Raw genomic sequence first — 16,887 nt, forward strand, 5'->3', positions numbered from 1 at the left:
TCAGCTTCTCTGAACCTTAGTTTCTTTTTAAACAGTGGGTAAAGGTGATGCTTTTGTAGGGATGTGGTGAGGATCAACTCTTCTTCACACTAGTGAATTCAGATTTGTTTTTCAAATGACTACATTCAGGGTTGGATGAGGTTGTTGGCCAGCTTTCTCAGAGGCTTCTAGGCAGATGTGTCTTCATGTCTCCTTGGGAAGGCTTCAGTCGTGTGGCTATCCCTGACTGCAAGGGAGTCTGGGAAAAAGATCCCCAGTTTTGCTTTTCCCTTGGTTTGACCTCTATAAAGGGAAGAATTTAAGGCAGAAGAGAATTAGTAAAAGCTTTGGATTAGTCAACATAGGCTACAATACCCAATACAGGGTAGCAACAGCACACGTGTATCTGCACAGAAGGGATTATGAGACTAATAAAGCAAAGCAGTAGGCTGGGGAAGGTGAATCTAATTAAATAGTAAATTAAAAGTAGTAGAGGCTGGGTGCAGCGGCTCTCACCTGTAATCCCAACAGTTTGGGAGGCCTAGATGGGAGGAATGCTGAGGCCAGGAGTTCAAGACCAGCCTGGGCAACACAGCGAGATCCTGTCTCTACAAAAAAGATTTTTTGTTTTGAAATTAGCTGGGTATGGTGGTGTGTGCCTGTAGTCCCAGTTACACTGGAGACTGAAGTGGGAGGACTGCCTGAGTCCAGAAGCTTGTGGCTGCAATGAGCTATGATTGCACCACTGCACTCTAGCCTGGGCAGCAGAGTGAGATCCTGCCTCTAAAAAAATTAAAAAAAAAAAAAAAAAAAAATAGAGATAGTGGCGTGAAGAGCCCAGTAAGAAATTACTGAAGCAGTGCCACCACTAGTTTCTAGGAAAAATAACACATAGGCATGTTTCCTGCAAAACTGAGTAGAGATTGAGTTACTTTTTAGGGTCTCCCTTTTCCATCATCTGATATTACCATTTGCTTTTTATGTCTTCTCTTTAACCTCCACTCCCCTTCCCAAATACTAATGGTTTTTAGTTCCTCTAAATCAGTACTCCCTAATGCTACTTTATAGTGAACTTGATTTTCTAAGGTTTTTTTTCTTTCTTTCCCACAATAACTCAACTGTCTTATATTTCATTTTCTCAGATTCTAATTCTCTCTCTCTTTTTTTTTTTGAGACAGAGTCTCACTCTGTTGCCCAGGCTGGAGTGCCATGGCACAATCAGGGCTCACTGCAGCCTTGACCTCCCAGGCTCAAGCAATCCTCCAGCCTCGGCCTCCCAGGCTCAAGCAATCCTCCAGCCTCGGCCTTCCAGGTAGCCAGGACTACAGGCACACATTAATATTTATTTTTTTAAATTTTTATGTTTTTTAGTAAAGACAGCGTTTTACTATGTTGCCCAGGCTGGTCTTAAACTCCCGGACTCAAGCAATCTGCCTACCTAGGCCTCCCAAAGTGCCGGGATTACAGGTGTGAACTACTGTGCTTGACCTCAGATCCTAATTCTTGATTCCTGCTTCTGTAATTTAAAAAAAAAAAAGGCTGGGTATGGTGGCTCACACCTGTAATCCCAACACTTTGGGAGGCTGAGGTGGGTAAATCACCTGAGGTCAGGAGTTTGAGACCAGCCTGGCCAAGATGGTGAAACCCCATCTCTACTAAAAATACAAAATTAGCTGGGCATGACGGCAGGTGCCTGTAATCCTAGCTACTTGGGAGGCTGAGGCAGGAGAATCGTTTGAGCCCAGGAGGTGGAGGTTGTAGTGAGCTGAGATCGTGCCACTGCACTCCCACCTTGGCAACAAGGGCGAGACTCTATCAAAAAAAGAAAAAAAAAAAAAAAACGAAGGAGAAGAAGAAGAGAGAAATTCACATTAAGATGTAGGCAGGTTAACACTCTCTTATAATACTTGCATTTAAATAGTTCATTGTATGACAGAACCAGTGGAAGAGGGACTTTCAGATCACTTGAAATTTGTCAGATATTACATACCTACATTGTCTGAACTAAATGCTAACCCTGTTAACAAAACCCAGGAGTGGAGGTGCAGGAAAGGAATGCAGAATGGATTTGCCTTTCATTAGTGTGTGGTGTGATAGGACAGGGCGATAGTGTACTAGAATTGGGTGGAGAGGGACAAATCTGTCAAAACATGAGAAGAAAAACTGATGTGCTAAGAAGAGATGACATTACGTTTAAAATAAGGCTTCATGAAAAGCTATACAGTTGGGTAACACACAATCAAAATAGTGCCGCTAATGGCCTAATGATGAGCATGGAGATATAACTGTGAATTATACATGGTTACTGAGGGAGGGGAGTGGGTGTAGAGAGAACAGAACTGGGGGAGGATATATTAAGGGTAAATGAAAAGTTGGCCCCACATAAACCAGGCCAAAGTTACAAAAAATGCCTTTGCTTTGCTTATTTTTCAGTAAAATATATTATTTTTTTCTCCTGGGTATTTAACTGTAAGTGTGTGCTATTAGAAAACTATCAATAAAAAAATTGATAAATGAAGGAATAATTACTTAAAATATAAAATAATTACCAGCTTTACAAAAGAATTTTCTTCAAGGCTTAAGTGCCATTTAAAATAACGTTCAACATGGCAAAGAATTTTTTTTTGCATATATACAAACTTTAAAGAATTCTGTTTCATAAAGTAAGGCTGACTCATATAATAGAGACATAAAAGTTGCAGTGGATTTGGTTCAGCATTAAAAAAGCAAAAAACATACACTGCTAATAGATAAAGGAGACAGAGAAAGACAACCCACCTTTGGCTGTATTAAGGGGTCGTTTTATATGTTGTGCCAGTAAGCTCCTGTTTCACCAAGAAGAATTCATTAAGTGAGAGCAAGTCAATGAAAATGAGCTTTATTTAAAAAGAACTGATGTAATTAAAGGTATTGGTGAAAACTAGCTCAGTTATGAAGGGGAAGTGACTCAGCAGCAAATTTAAGAAATGAAACCATATACCACAGAATCTTTTCCCAGTTTTAAGTTATTTCAGAAAAAAATGTAATACTCCACACAATAGCCAAGGTGCATGCCAGCATGGAGGAAGAAGTGCTTATATAAAACTGTCACTCTTCACATACTAGTGAATTACAGCATTTATGTGCTGGCAGGCTGAGCAGTCAACGAGGACAGTAAGAAAGCCTGAGACTCAGGCTGACGCAACTTCAGATGGGCAGCGGCGACTTTCATCAGTGCTGTTCTGCATGGTACAGTCTAAATGAGAATATGTGACCTCTGAAATACTTAGAGCTGTATACTGGGGAAAATATGCCTAAGACTCTTTGAGCATCCCAGATCCAACAATATTTCTGTGGAAAAAATGTATAGGTAAATCGAATGATAGAATATCCATAGCAGAATGGCTGTGCAATACGGTTTTGAAAAAGAATCATCCTATCCAAGTTTATGTGGTCTTAGTCACATGGCCTGAACATGGGACAAAAATCCACACGCCTCAAGTCCAAGCAATGTGCACACTGGGCATTTTTGCAGACCTCAGATATATGGATATGCGATGAAGCCAGAGGGCTGTGTGAGGACTGGCACCTTCTTCCCCGGGAAGCCCTCAGCTTAGTGTTGTCTTGTGATCTGAACATTGGCCTGGAAGACAGAAACGGCCAGAGGCTTGGATTTGCCAGTGATGCCACATGACAAGCCACTGCCTAGTCTAACACCTCCTAATATAGCACCATCACAAGGATTAAGTGCTCACTAGCTAAAAAATAAAATGAAATGGTGGATCTGAAGGTGCTTGAGTATTAGAACACTTAGACTCACCTCACGCTCATGCCAAGGATGTCAGGCAGAAAACGGGAGGAGTGAAGAGGAACATTGTGATAAAAAAGGAGATGGAAGAAGGTTGGAAATTTCCAGCTAGAAAATAATAAATAATCCATAGAAGAATAAGTTCCAAGTGGGTGGCGCTTTGCAGATGAGAATGTCATGTTTTCATATACTCTGTGATCCACATAACCTTTTTGCCCACCTCAGGGAGTTGCTAAGACCAACCAATGAAATATCGTCTGCAAGAGTGGTTTTTGAACTACACATCCTTTAATAATTTGCTGTGGTATGTGGTCTAAATGGTTAAAAAAAATAAAAAATAAAATAAAATAAATTTAAAAAACCACAAAACCTGGGAAGCTTGAAGAGGAATATCTGAAAATGGTTAGGCCTTTATCAAGTCCCTGGAGTCTGCAGGCATTTTCTTCTTGAAATGTCTGCCAACATGCATTGGAACTGAATATTCTGGGGTAATAAAAGGGATATTTCATCTTATAAAATGCAAATAAAAGTTGAGTGATCAAGTTTGGGGGATGGGTTACTTCATGCAATTACTGTTGACTTATTGCGATATGTAAGGAAAGAGTGCTAGAAAAAGTCTCAGTGCATCTGAAACTTTATCTTACCTAAAGAATGGAAAGACCTTCAACACTTTCTACTCACAATCTGCTGCTCTATTAACAAAGAAAAGCAAAACCAAAGCCCACCACTTTCTACCTCTGAGCATTGTTCATGGTTGGGTGTCTCCAGGCTTTGTTCCATCACTCCTCAGGTAGAGGAGGTGTATTCTGTTCATCCTAATGGGTGTGTCTTTAGGGGGAGAAGAAAAAAAAGTAGGCTGGTTTGAATTTAAGTTTATCCCTGCCTTCTGATATTTATACAGCTAATTTTTCTTTAATCTTCCAACAGACAAGTAGCCTATATGCCAAAGTAGCAGAAAAGGCAACATTTAAAAAATGGGCCAGTCTCCTCAATAGAATTGGGTACACATGTTCACCAAAAGATAAAAATAACAGAGTGTATATCACAATATTATTCAACATAGCTAAAATCTAGAAAAGATACATAAATTATGAGAGAGTCACATAACTGAATATTATACAGGCATGAGAAGAATAACCTGTGACTATAAACAGATACAATATTGAGTGAAAGAAACAGAAAACAGATTCAATATTGAGTCACCGCAGAGTATTTACAGTAAGATTTCACTTATGCAAAGTATAAAAACAAACACCACTAAATTATGTTGTTGGGAGATAGAACAGTGGTGACCTTTGGGGACGGGGTGTGACTGGAAGGGGATCATGGGGTGGGGGCTTCTGGGAGGCTAGCATGTCTCCTGAGCAGGATACTGATTACACAGGTGTGTTCAGTTTATGAAAATAAATGTACACTGATGTACACTTTTCTGCCATATATTGTATTTCAGTGAGAAGTTTTTTTAAAAAAATGGAGCGGCCTTCTAAGTTGGCAGGATCCGGTTAGGCTTGCTTTGACGTGTACTCTGAGGCCATCTGTTCTCAAACCTCCTGTTCCCACAGATCAGGATGCAGCTGAGGCACAGAAGCTTGATTTGCTTCAAGGCTTTGCAGCTGAGGCCCGGAACATATGAATGAGTATTTTACTCTTACTGTAAATCATGGAGTCAGTAAATAGATCTATAAATTCAGTGGATGCTATTTTAGTAATATGGATTTTGTTCCATTTTTGAGATGTCTTAAAAACCTTAGAGATTTCACATCTCCTGTATGAAAGAAATCTATAAAAATGGTCTATTGAATTTATTTAAGTCAACAAAGGATTTTCTTACTGATATGTGATCAGGGTCTCATTTAATACTAATTTAGAAGGTCCCTTTGGAAACAATCATGCTATGATTTTAACTCCCTCATTTTGTGGATCAGGAATCTGATACCCAAAGAGGTTAAATGATATGCGCGTATGGCCATACAAATATGCCAAAGCAGAATATGGACTAGAATTCAGGTTCCCTAACTGCTAAACCAATTTACTTTTCATTCTAGCTTTCTGGCTTCCATGTTATTGTTGATTCACAGAATTATGAACAACTAAAAGAGATGATATAAAATTGACAATGTAACAACACTAAATGTTTACTTCATTGTGATATTCATATTTTCTAAAGAGCAGGGACAATAATTTATGTGGCTCTGAGTAATTACTGATTTTTAGAAATTAGCTAACACAAGTTTAGAAATTAATACGTTAACAGTATCTTGAAAAAAATGGAATACTCTTATATTGGAAATTCTTGTTACCAATGGGAGCTATATGGGCACCTTTATTTTCTTATTCAAGAACATACCTTGTCAGAGGAGCACGAACGACCTCAGACCAGCCAGAATAGAATTTATCAGGCCCTTCCACACACCTCTGAGGACATTTAGCTGAGATGAATCTGGTGTTATTCTAGAAGTTCTTGCCTCGAGAACATTTGGATTATTTTTATCTTACGAAGCTCTTTTAAGGACTATTTACTTGCTGTGGGTCATTTCTATTTGTAAATGGTAACAGTCACCTGAAATTGATACTGTATTTACCCATGTCCATTCTGTTTCCAAGAATCTGGATTGCTCTAACTCACCTGCTATAGAACAAAAGAAATTCATTATTTTTCAACTGACTTACTTTCTGTATTATGGGTAATGTACTATGACTTTGTATTATGACCCTTATCAGATTAAAAATATATGTTTCCTTGATCATGGCTGTATAACATTTATGGTCTGATTCAGTACGCTTCTAATAATAGGAAATGCAAGATTAAACTAGGCTTTAAAAACAACCCTTGATGAAAATGAATTAACAACATAAAATATTGAAGCAGACATTAGTATCTTACGGCATTCTCATCCTAAGGCCCTCAGATCACTGGTGGGTGTAGATTGTACTTTCCTCTCAAATCTGAGGAAATGGTTACATCTTTCATGGCATTTGTACCCACAGACAACCTGCTGGCCAAAGGCCAAGTGGACACATGGGGACAAATGCTCGTGAGAGCAGCCAGACTAAGAAGTGGCTTCTAAGTACCATAGAAATGTCAGCATAGGGAGAATATTACATGTATACCATCCCAGTTCTAAACAACAACTGCAGGGGCATAATATGAAGTTAATTCATTGAACAAGTATTACTAAGCACCTACTCTGGCAACTGGAGCTCAAATGAGATAATCCACGTGAAGGGTTTGGCATAGTGGCTGGTATATGATAAGTGCTTTGTATATATAACAGCAGGGTAACACTTCCTGTGACATTGAAGAACTGGAAGAATTAACCGGGAAGGTGGGGGTGGAGTGGAAGAGTAGTGCCACTCAGGGACATTAAGAGGTTCAGGAGAGTGGAGCCATCAGAGGGGAGGGGAAGAGTTGGGGCTACAGAGATGAGCAGGTGGCAGAGCATGGACAGACCCATCACTCTTGTTACAGAGGTTGGTTTTGATCCTTTGGACAGCAAGAATTCTAAAAAGCAATGCTTTACACACCATAGGATCTCATCTATTAGTTAGCTCTGAAATAAGTTTCATGGGGTCCAACCAGCACTACTTTTTCAACAAAAGAGATCAAAATAGAATAGGACAGGAAAAGACAGAAAACATAAAACTTGTTTATATATATATATATATTGATGTGAGTATTGGGTCATGATGTTAAATTTATTTTTTATGGTGAGTCACAGTCCAGAAAGTTTGAAGGTCACTTCTTTGAAAGGATTTAAGCAGAGGAATGATATGAACAGCCTTGTGCTTCAGAAAATCTGTTTGGCTGCTGGGCAGAAAATACTGGAGGGCAGCAGGCCTGAGTACAGGAAGAACAGTTGCCACAGTCAGGCTAAAGAGGACAATGCTAACTGAGGGCAGGGCCAGTAAAGATGGACAGAAGTTCTACAGAGGGATACCAGGAGGGATACACTGAGGAGGACAAGATTTAGGTGAGGAAGGTGTCCAAAATGCAACCTGGACTGTCTAGGTTTCTGCATTAGGCAGTTGGGTGGGTCTTGCTGTCCTTCTTTGTGGCAAGCAAGGAATGCCAGAGCAAAAGTAGTTTTAGGGACAGAAGAAGATTATTAGGTTGGGACATGTTGGGATAAAAAGTTGAAAACATGGAGAATAAGTACAATTGTGATAACTTTATAGAAACAAATTCATTATACTCCTCTACAAACCAATCATGATCAAGTGTCTATTGTCTGATGCACTAAAGTGTGATACTAATGCTAGAAATATGTTAGAAATATACATATATATATTTTGTTTTTTTGTTTTTTTTTTTTTTTTTTTTTTTTTTTGTAGTAAGAACATTCAGTAAGTACAGAAGGGATTTGCAAGTGCCCACAATTTGGGGACAAGTTTTTATAAAGATGTCTTCTAAAGCAAATGCAAAGAATTATTATTAACAGGTAAGGGTTGTAAAGATTAAAGATAAAGTATATGAGCACATACAGGGCTGTCCAATCTTTTGGCTTCCCTGGGGCACATTGTAAGAATTAAGAATTATCTTGGGCCACACATAAAATACACTAACACTAACTGATGAACTAAAAAAAAAAAAAAATCTGAAAATGTTTTAAGAAAGTTGAATTTGTTTTGGGCTGTATTCAAAGCTGTCCTGGGCTGCATGTGGCCCATGGGCAGCAGGTTGGACAAGTCTGATCTAGCATAATACCTGATGCATAGTAGATGCTCTAAAAATAGTTTTTTTTCCCCTCCACTTTTTTATACCTTGTCATTAGGTCTCAAGATGCAGCAATGCAAACTATTTACATGAGTATATTTCAAATCACTTGATAGCTAGAGTTAGAAAATGATGCTCTGATTCAGAAAATGGTTTATGTTTTTTGTTTTACAAGGGCTGCCAAGAAGTTAATGAGCAAATTCATGATGCATCTCTAGTAAATGTACAGAAACTCAATATATGCATTTTGCATATTTCACCTATCCTATTTTTAAGCCGTTTTCTCAATTCCTTCACCCCCCAAAAATCATTAAGAATTGTAAAAAAATCACTTTAAATATTTTTCTGAAATAAGCCAAAGCCTATAGACAGGTGGGTAGACGGATAAATAGATTAGATAGACAGTTGAAACTGATGGATGGCTATATTTTAAATTATTAATCAAATATCTATGAGTTTGGGTAGCTGAATCAGTTGCCTGAACCTTGTTTCTTTCTTATTAAAAAAAGTATTACATATCAAAATGTAAAGAGAAAAGTATAATGAACCTCCATGAACCCATGCTCCAGAGTCAACAATTATCAATTCATGGCCAATCTTGTTTCATCTATACCTTTGCCCACTCCCCCAACCCCTGGATCAATTTAAAGCAAATTCTAACCACTACATCATTTCATTGGCAAAATGTGTTAGTATTAATCTCCAAAGAAAAGGACTCATAAAACGACATCATTGTCATCCCTTTAAAAAGTTAGTAATTCCTTAATACCATCAAACATCAGTGTTCAAATTTCCCCTACTGTTTCTTAATTTTTTAAAATAATTTGTCTGAATTTTAGATACTGATTATTTCTGGGTCAACTCACAAAACCATCTCTCAGAAAGTTAAACTGAGGACCAGAATAGAACCTTCCCAAGGAACCCTCCCTTCACAGCATGAGACTGGGATTCCTCTGCCTGTTCATTCAAATCCCTTCTCTCTTCCTGCTTTCTCCCTATTCTGCCATATCTCCTTTGACTAACACGCACACACACACACACACACACACACACACACACACACACACACACTCTCACAATGAGGGAAAGCTTTAAAACTTGTGCTACATGTTAGGCTGTATGAAAATGAATGTTTGACATAAAAATAAAAATGATAATACAGCAGAAAAAAATGAATAAACAAGTACTTAAAAAAACTAGTCTTAAGAATTATCAAATTTTTAATTAATGACAACTATCAAAACTTTGAGCAGGATATCTTCCAACAAAGATATACTTAAATACAATATACGTGTGTGTGTGTGTGTGTGTGTGTGTGTGTGTGTGTAGACCTAAAAAGAACACTTTACTGTGCATTTTGAAATAAAATATCCTAATTCAAAGTTTCCAAAGTTTCATATCCATTGTATCTCTCAAAATATCTTCAGGAATATAGACATATTAAAATGAATGGCTTCAGGAAAAAGAAACAAAAAAAGCATCCCATACTGTCAGATGCATCTTTCCTTCTACTGCTCCCGTCTTCCTACTAGTTTCCCTGTCTCCAATCTCCCTCCTTGGTGTTGTCCAACACAAAGATGCTAGCAAAGTTTGTTTTCTAAAACACAGAACCAAAATCTTATGTCTTACTTAAGTCTTCCATTGTTCACCACTGTCTGCAGAATAGAGTGCAGATTTCTAACAGTGGCAGTCACAGACTAACATAATCTACCCCCACCCAATTCTCCAGTTTTCTATCCCAGTACCCTTTCCACCCCAATATCCTCAATGCCCTGGCTATGTTGGAATAGTCCCATTCCCTGGACATGTCTTCCTTAGGCCTCTATGGTTCTGTTCATGTTGTTCTCTCTGCCTGAAATACAAGATTTGCTATTTATCCAATGTATAATAAATGTGAGCTTGCAATGAAGAGATAAAGGAATAAGTTATGAGCTTTGCTCTCAAGAAGCTTGCAACCTCATGACAGACAGAGATAAGTAACTTTCAAGAGAGGTGTGGTAAGTACAGACATATTAAGATGTTCTAGGTTTGGTGACAACACAAAGAGGGATTTTGCTGTGAACATGAGACTATTAGCATTTGGAAACACAACGTGCAGAAAACACATGGAGAAAGGAGGGTCCAATGGATGACTTAAAATCCCCCGAAAGTGGACATGTCGAATTAATATATAGCCACGGGATGGTTATATCCAAGAGATAAGTGAAAATCATTTGCAGCTGGTCACAGGTAATGCCTATGAGAGATTGTAATTGCAAACTCAAATGTAATCAGTTTGCTTCTTTTAAGAAGCCTTTGCTATCAAATAAACACAAAATCTGTGGGAACCAAACTAGAAGGGTAGGATGGTAAAGGGAGGCAGCGCAATCTGACTTACACGTGAAGAAAATGAAGCAGTCACTTCCAACAAAGAATGAAGCATACTAAAGTACACACTTAAAGAAGGAAGAAGTTCAATGTGATACTAACAAATCAAGCTAGCTTAAACTTAGCAGTGTGCCATACTTGCTGCCACATTCACTCTGACATCATTTAAATAATGTAAATATTTAAAAATTCTTGTCATAAAAAGTACAATACATATAAAAGAATACATATATGCTGTTTTATTTCAAACTCACACATATCACACACAAGTATTCATGTACCCACCTGCCAGGTTAAGAAACAGAACATTATCAGTACCTTGGAAGCCCTTAGAATCCTGTCCAATTGCCTTTCACTCTCTCCCTCTGAGTGGGAATCACTGTCTTGCTTTTTGTATTAATCATTCCTTTACTTTTCTTTATAACTTCACCACACAGATTTTTACCACCTAGAAAACACTTGGGGTTTTAGTTTTGGAACCCTGCACAGCCAGCGCAAAGCCAGAGTCTAAGGAAAGCGCAATATTGCCATTATAGATGGAGGGACGAGCAAAAAGAGACAGCAGGGGCCTGCCTCATCTGCCTCAGGTTCTCTGTGAAGTCAAATTGCACCTAGGAATTCTGATACATGCCAAAGTTTGAGAGCCACTGGCTAGGGTCCCTTCTAGCTTCTGATCCTAGAGGTATTTGGATCAAAATAAGCCAAAAAAAAAAAAAAAACCCAAAACCAAAACCAAACCAAAAAACACCTTTTTTGAGGGTGAACCAAACTAAAGCATTCTCTAGCTAGAACGGGCTTTCTGCAACCCCACATTTATATAATGTTGCTCCAACCAAAGGCTAAATTGTTGTATGTTAGTTATATACTAATAACAACTATGCAAAGAACTAAAATGTTTTAAATAGAATTGTATTTCAAAAATATGGGGAAATATTCGTTGCTTTGAATTTTCAGCTGTGATTCTTAAAGGCAGGAAATACTGCTTGTGGAAACATAATAATGAATTTTCACTACATGTAACCAGTGAGTTTTGGTGATGAATCAGAGTTGAGTATGACTCAAAAATTCCCTCCTCTTAAAACAACTCTATAGGGCAGCGCTTTTGTTTTCCTTGAGGTCTAGTGCAGTAGGTGGGCCATTTTCTGAGTCCAGTTTCCCTACCGTGAAGTTAGTCTGTGTGTATACAGTCTTTTGAATGCTATCCCAGAGGTAGTGTCCTTTTTCCTTTTATTTGAATTCACTTTTATACCTGGAGAGATTCTTTTGGCTGCTGCTGGCTTATACTGTTTGAGCGCCTCCCAGGTGTGGGGCCACACTTGGTGCTTCACACCTATTATCTCACCTAATCCCCACTTTAACCCTGCTGGGTAGGTGTTACACGCCTCATTATAGACAGGTAGAGCAACTGGCCTGTGGTCACATTGCCAGGAGTCTCTTGGTGAATTTGCAGATAAACTCCCTGACTCCAACTCCTGGAGAATTCCCACAGGGCCACCATAACTACTGGCTACAACTTCAAAAAAAATAAAGAATAAAGAAAACAGAAAGATTTATGATCTAAAAAAAAAAAAAACTCTTTTTTTTAGTTGAAAAATTTAATAGACATTTGCACATATGAACAAATTGGTTTATTTTCAGGTATCTCTAGGTATGAAAGGAATCCAAAGGAAGGAGAAGAAATCCTTTGCCTTGGCACTTTGCAAACTGACTACTTGCAAACACACACTCTCATATGAGCAGTCTATGCCAAAGAAGCTCTTTTAGGAGACAGTAACAAAAGTGATCTCAGTATTCTGCCCTGCATTTCACATATACCACTTATATGCGTTAAAATGTATTTAAGTTTTATTTTTAACAGAAGTCTTTTATTTGGGTTACAAGCTATGTATACTATTAAGAAATTCATTTTCACAGTCAGAAATTAAGAATCACTAATTGTGACATAGATATTTTAACATGTAGCAATAACTGGGGATTATAGTTATAGTTTGTTAATTGATTGAAAACACTCAAAAATAAGACTTCACAACTTCATTTGCAGGATCATGTTGAGAAATTAGGACCAGCTACTGTGTACTTATACCAAGGTTCAGGTGTTAAAGTATAGATGCTATTTAACCAACCGAGATGATTTAATTGGTGGTTTTCTCTACAAAGAATGGTAAACAGAGCTCCCATATCTCTTATAATTTCCTTGTATCAGAACCAAAAATAATATTTAATATTTGCTTTGTACCTTACACAAGAAATTTTTAAAAAGCCCCATACACAGAGTAATCAGTGGTGAGCAAAGAATGTGCAAGCCTGTAGCAGACTCTGGAGGATGGAGTTGTTGGACTTTTTCCTCTGGTGTCTAGTAGCATAAAAATGGAGTTACAGAAAAAGTGCTTTCAACATGCTGATAAAAGATTAAAAAGAATCACTTGGACTGAAGGAATTTTAACAACATAACATTAAGGAGAAAAGAAGCTGTAAAATAAAACCAAAAAGCATGTCCACAAGAACTTAAAGAAATCGGGAGGGGGGGAACCTCACAAATTGTCTAGGCAGTCGTGAGCAATCATTGACTTGGTTTGTTGTAATTTTAAATTAACTTCCCTTAAAATATGTGATTTATATGTGACCATTTATATAGCTCTTATCTATGATTTCAAAGGTGATCAGTTCAAAGTTTAATGAATTTTCTTGATATTGAATTTTTAAACCTTTGAAATCTTATATTTCAGTAATGTACTATTACCTTAACATTTAAGCAAAGCTGCATGATCTAGAGAGAATTCAATCTCTTCTGATGATTAAATTTCAGTAATTGAACATAGAAACATTTGGAACAAGAAGGACTTTATAAATGAACTGTCAGCATATATTACAACATCACAATGTTGCTTAGGTAAGAAAATGCTCCTTGAAAAAGTTGGCACAAAGAGAAGCCAATAGGAAAAACAAAGGAAGTAAGCTATCACTGAAATAATGAGCAGGAATTCCATTAAGGCTCCAGGCCAGGTATGTGAAGGAGGTGTGATTGATATGCAGGACTTGGAGATTAACTGTGTGGGACTTGCTGAGGCCATGCCCACATGCATCTAACATAGTGCTATATTTGGTATCAGACTTTGACTGAAGTGGTGTTTACAGAGTCACTGCTCTTGCTAGTTCTTTTCTTTTAAATGCTAAGGATTTTGTTTCAGCCACAGCATCAGGAAGGGAGCATTTTCATGAGGCAAAGAAAAATACAGTCATATCCAGAGTTAGTCTCACATTAAGATGCAATTAGTGTTCACTTATAGTGTCAACAACAATTTAAAAAGCTACATTTCATACAAACACAGGGATGACAATGACTATGAGGTCATCAAGTCCCTGTGTTCCTATCAGTAGGTCCCTTTGGATATTGCCAATAAGTGATAAGATTTTAGAAGCCAACATAATGATATGATATAAAAACAATGTAAAAAATTTGATATTTATGAGTATGGCAGTATGGAAGAAGACATTGTTCTGAGGCTGCTTCTAGAATTGCTACAGAGGATTGGAATCTAGTTCAAGTTAACATAACATCCTTGAAATGTTAAAAGACAAAGGTTACTTCTGAATATATTATTTCTATTGCAAGTGACTACATACTGGAATAGAGGTCAGCTTGGTGGATTTGGAAATTCTTAGTCTTTAAAACATTCTTTCTGGAATAGAAATGAAGCCCTGGAAATCTTGCAGAGTAGCACCTGGCTAATGAATGGCTTTCTATGACACGATTTACAATATAGTGAGGGTTAAATAATGTTCTATCAGATTCATCTCTTACAATAAAAGTATATTTAAAAGTACAACAAAAATATCTTAGTTCGTAAGGTGGATATCAGTCTTGCTTACCAATACACAAGTTATATAAAAGGGTCCCATTTTCCCGTATACGGCTCCTGCTTTTCACTAGAAGAAATGACCATCCTGTGATTCCCAGTTCTGCTACTAGCTCACTGTCTGTAAGACCCTGATAAATCAATCACTCAGCACTCCATGGCAATCACAAACTCAGACGTGGGCACACCAGAGGTTGGTTCAAATTACTTACGGAGGTTTCTCTAATAAAATAAGGATTGACAACTGGGGCCATGACAGAAGAGAAGTCACTTTAAAGTATTTACCTTTTCCATACCTTATTAATTAGTTGATAATTTTACATCATAATTACACTTGATCCTTCTTCCAAGACCAAATTCAGGTAGACACATTCTAATTTCACAGGCAAAGAACCCAGAACAGCCCGGTTGTTTGGATTCTATGATGCATTCCTCAACCCCAGCAACTGGTATTACAGCTACTGTTTAAAATGTTGCTTTGTTATCCTGAGAACTACATCCTTACTTTTTTTTTTTTTTTTTGAGACAGAATCTCGCTCTATCACCCAGGCTGGAGTGCAGTGGCGCAATCATAGCTCACTGCATCCTTGAACTCCTGGGATCAAGCAATCCTCCCACCTCAGCTTCCAGAGTAGCTAAATTATTTGTTCTAAAATTATTATTCATGTAACACATAAGCATTGATTCTTTCTAGGACAGGCACAATTCTGTGAATGTAAAAGTTGGTGCTCTGTCCCCAGGAAGTTCACAATCCAATTACCAAGTAGCCTCGTGAGAAAAGTGCAAAGTACAAGTAGGACCAGGGAAGGGAGAGATCTGAACCTGCTAGAGAATTAAAATACATGCTTCTGCATAAAGGTGGCCACTGCAATTGGATTTCAAGAACCAATATAATGGCAAGCTTGGTAGCTCAGGTCTGTAATCCCAGCACTTTGGAAGGTCCAGGTGACTGGATTGCTTGTGGCCAGCCTGAGCAACACAGCAAGACCCTCATCTACAAAAAATAAAAATATTAGCCGGGCATGAGCACAAGCCTATAGTCCCAGTTACTTGGGAGGCTGAGGCAGCAGGACTGCTTGAGAGCAGGAGAGCAGGAGTTTGAGGCTATAGGGAGCTATAATAGTGCCCCTGCACTCCAGCCTGGACAACAGAATGGGACCCTATCTCAAAAAAAATAAAAAAACAAAAAAATAAACACACACACACACAAAACTATGACAGGCAAAAGTAGGGAGAAAGCTGTCCAAAACAAGGAGAGGCAGAATGAAATAGTCAGGAAAGCTCAAGGAAAATTAGGTAATTTGGCCAAAGCCAAGGACTGTGTGGGGTGCAGTACAGGAAGAGGCTGACAGTATACTCTTCAGGGTCTTGGCTTCTTCTCTTAAGGAATCTAGACAGAGGGAAAAACATAGAGGCCAGACCTCTTTCTATAAGTAACTAACCTGTAACTATGCCAATTAAGTACATAATAGAATACCCTTCCTCTTATTGATTGTGTCAACTCAGTGAACACAAGAGTCATGTTTTCTCACTACTGAATCCCAGGGCCTGCCATTAGTAAACACTCCACTTTTTGTTGAATAAATTAGTAAATAAACAAGTAACTAAATTGATTCATTAAAGGTAAATATAAAAACTTTAATTTTGCTATTAGTATATCTCTTAGTGAAAATAAGTTCCTGTGTAATTTATTTCAAATAAATGAACACTTGAATAATCCAGCAGAGTCTCTTCCCTTCACATTACTTCCTTTCCAGGTTACTCAAAATGTCATATAACTAGAGAAACATTAACAAATTTTTATGCAAGAAGATGATGTCACAAACTTGTATTTGAGACTGGGTTTGCATATTATCAACTAGCTATTAGTATAAAAAGTAGAACAGCTACTTTATCAAACATGACAGCTAATTTTGGAAAATCCTTTCTCTTTTTCCTGAAAAATATCCATTATATATATATAAATAAATATATATATTTCTTTTTTTTTTTGAGACAGGGTGTTTCTCTGTCACCAAGACTGGAGTGCAGTGGCATATTATGGCTCACTGGAGCTGGGACTACAGGCGTGTGCCACCACACCTGGATGATTTTTTTTTTTTGTGGAGATAGTCTGGCTATATTGCCCAGGTTGTTGTGAACTCCTGGGCTCAAGTGATCCACCTACCTCAGCCTCCCAAGGC

General features: G+C 37.9%; 1 protein-coding gene across 3 annotated transcripts in view; it reads right to left on the bottom strand.

Moving 5' to 3' along the window:
- STAU2 (staufen double-stranded RNA binding protein 2) overlaps positions 1–16,887 on the bottom strand; it is a 348,991-nt gene that overhangs the window by 48,509 nt on the left and 283,595 nt on the right. The gene's annotated exons all lie outside the window — the stretch shown is intronic.

Source organism: Rhinopithecus roxellana, chromosome 9, assembly GCF_007565055.1.
Source record: "Rhinopithecus roxellana isolate Shanxi Qingling chromosome 9, ASM756505v1, whole genome shotgun sequence".
Taxonomy (NCBI): Eukaryota; Metazoa; Chordata; class Mammalia; order Primates; family Cercopithecidae; genus Rhinopithecus; species Rhinopithecus roxellana.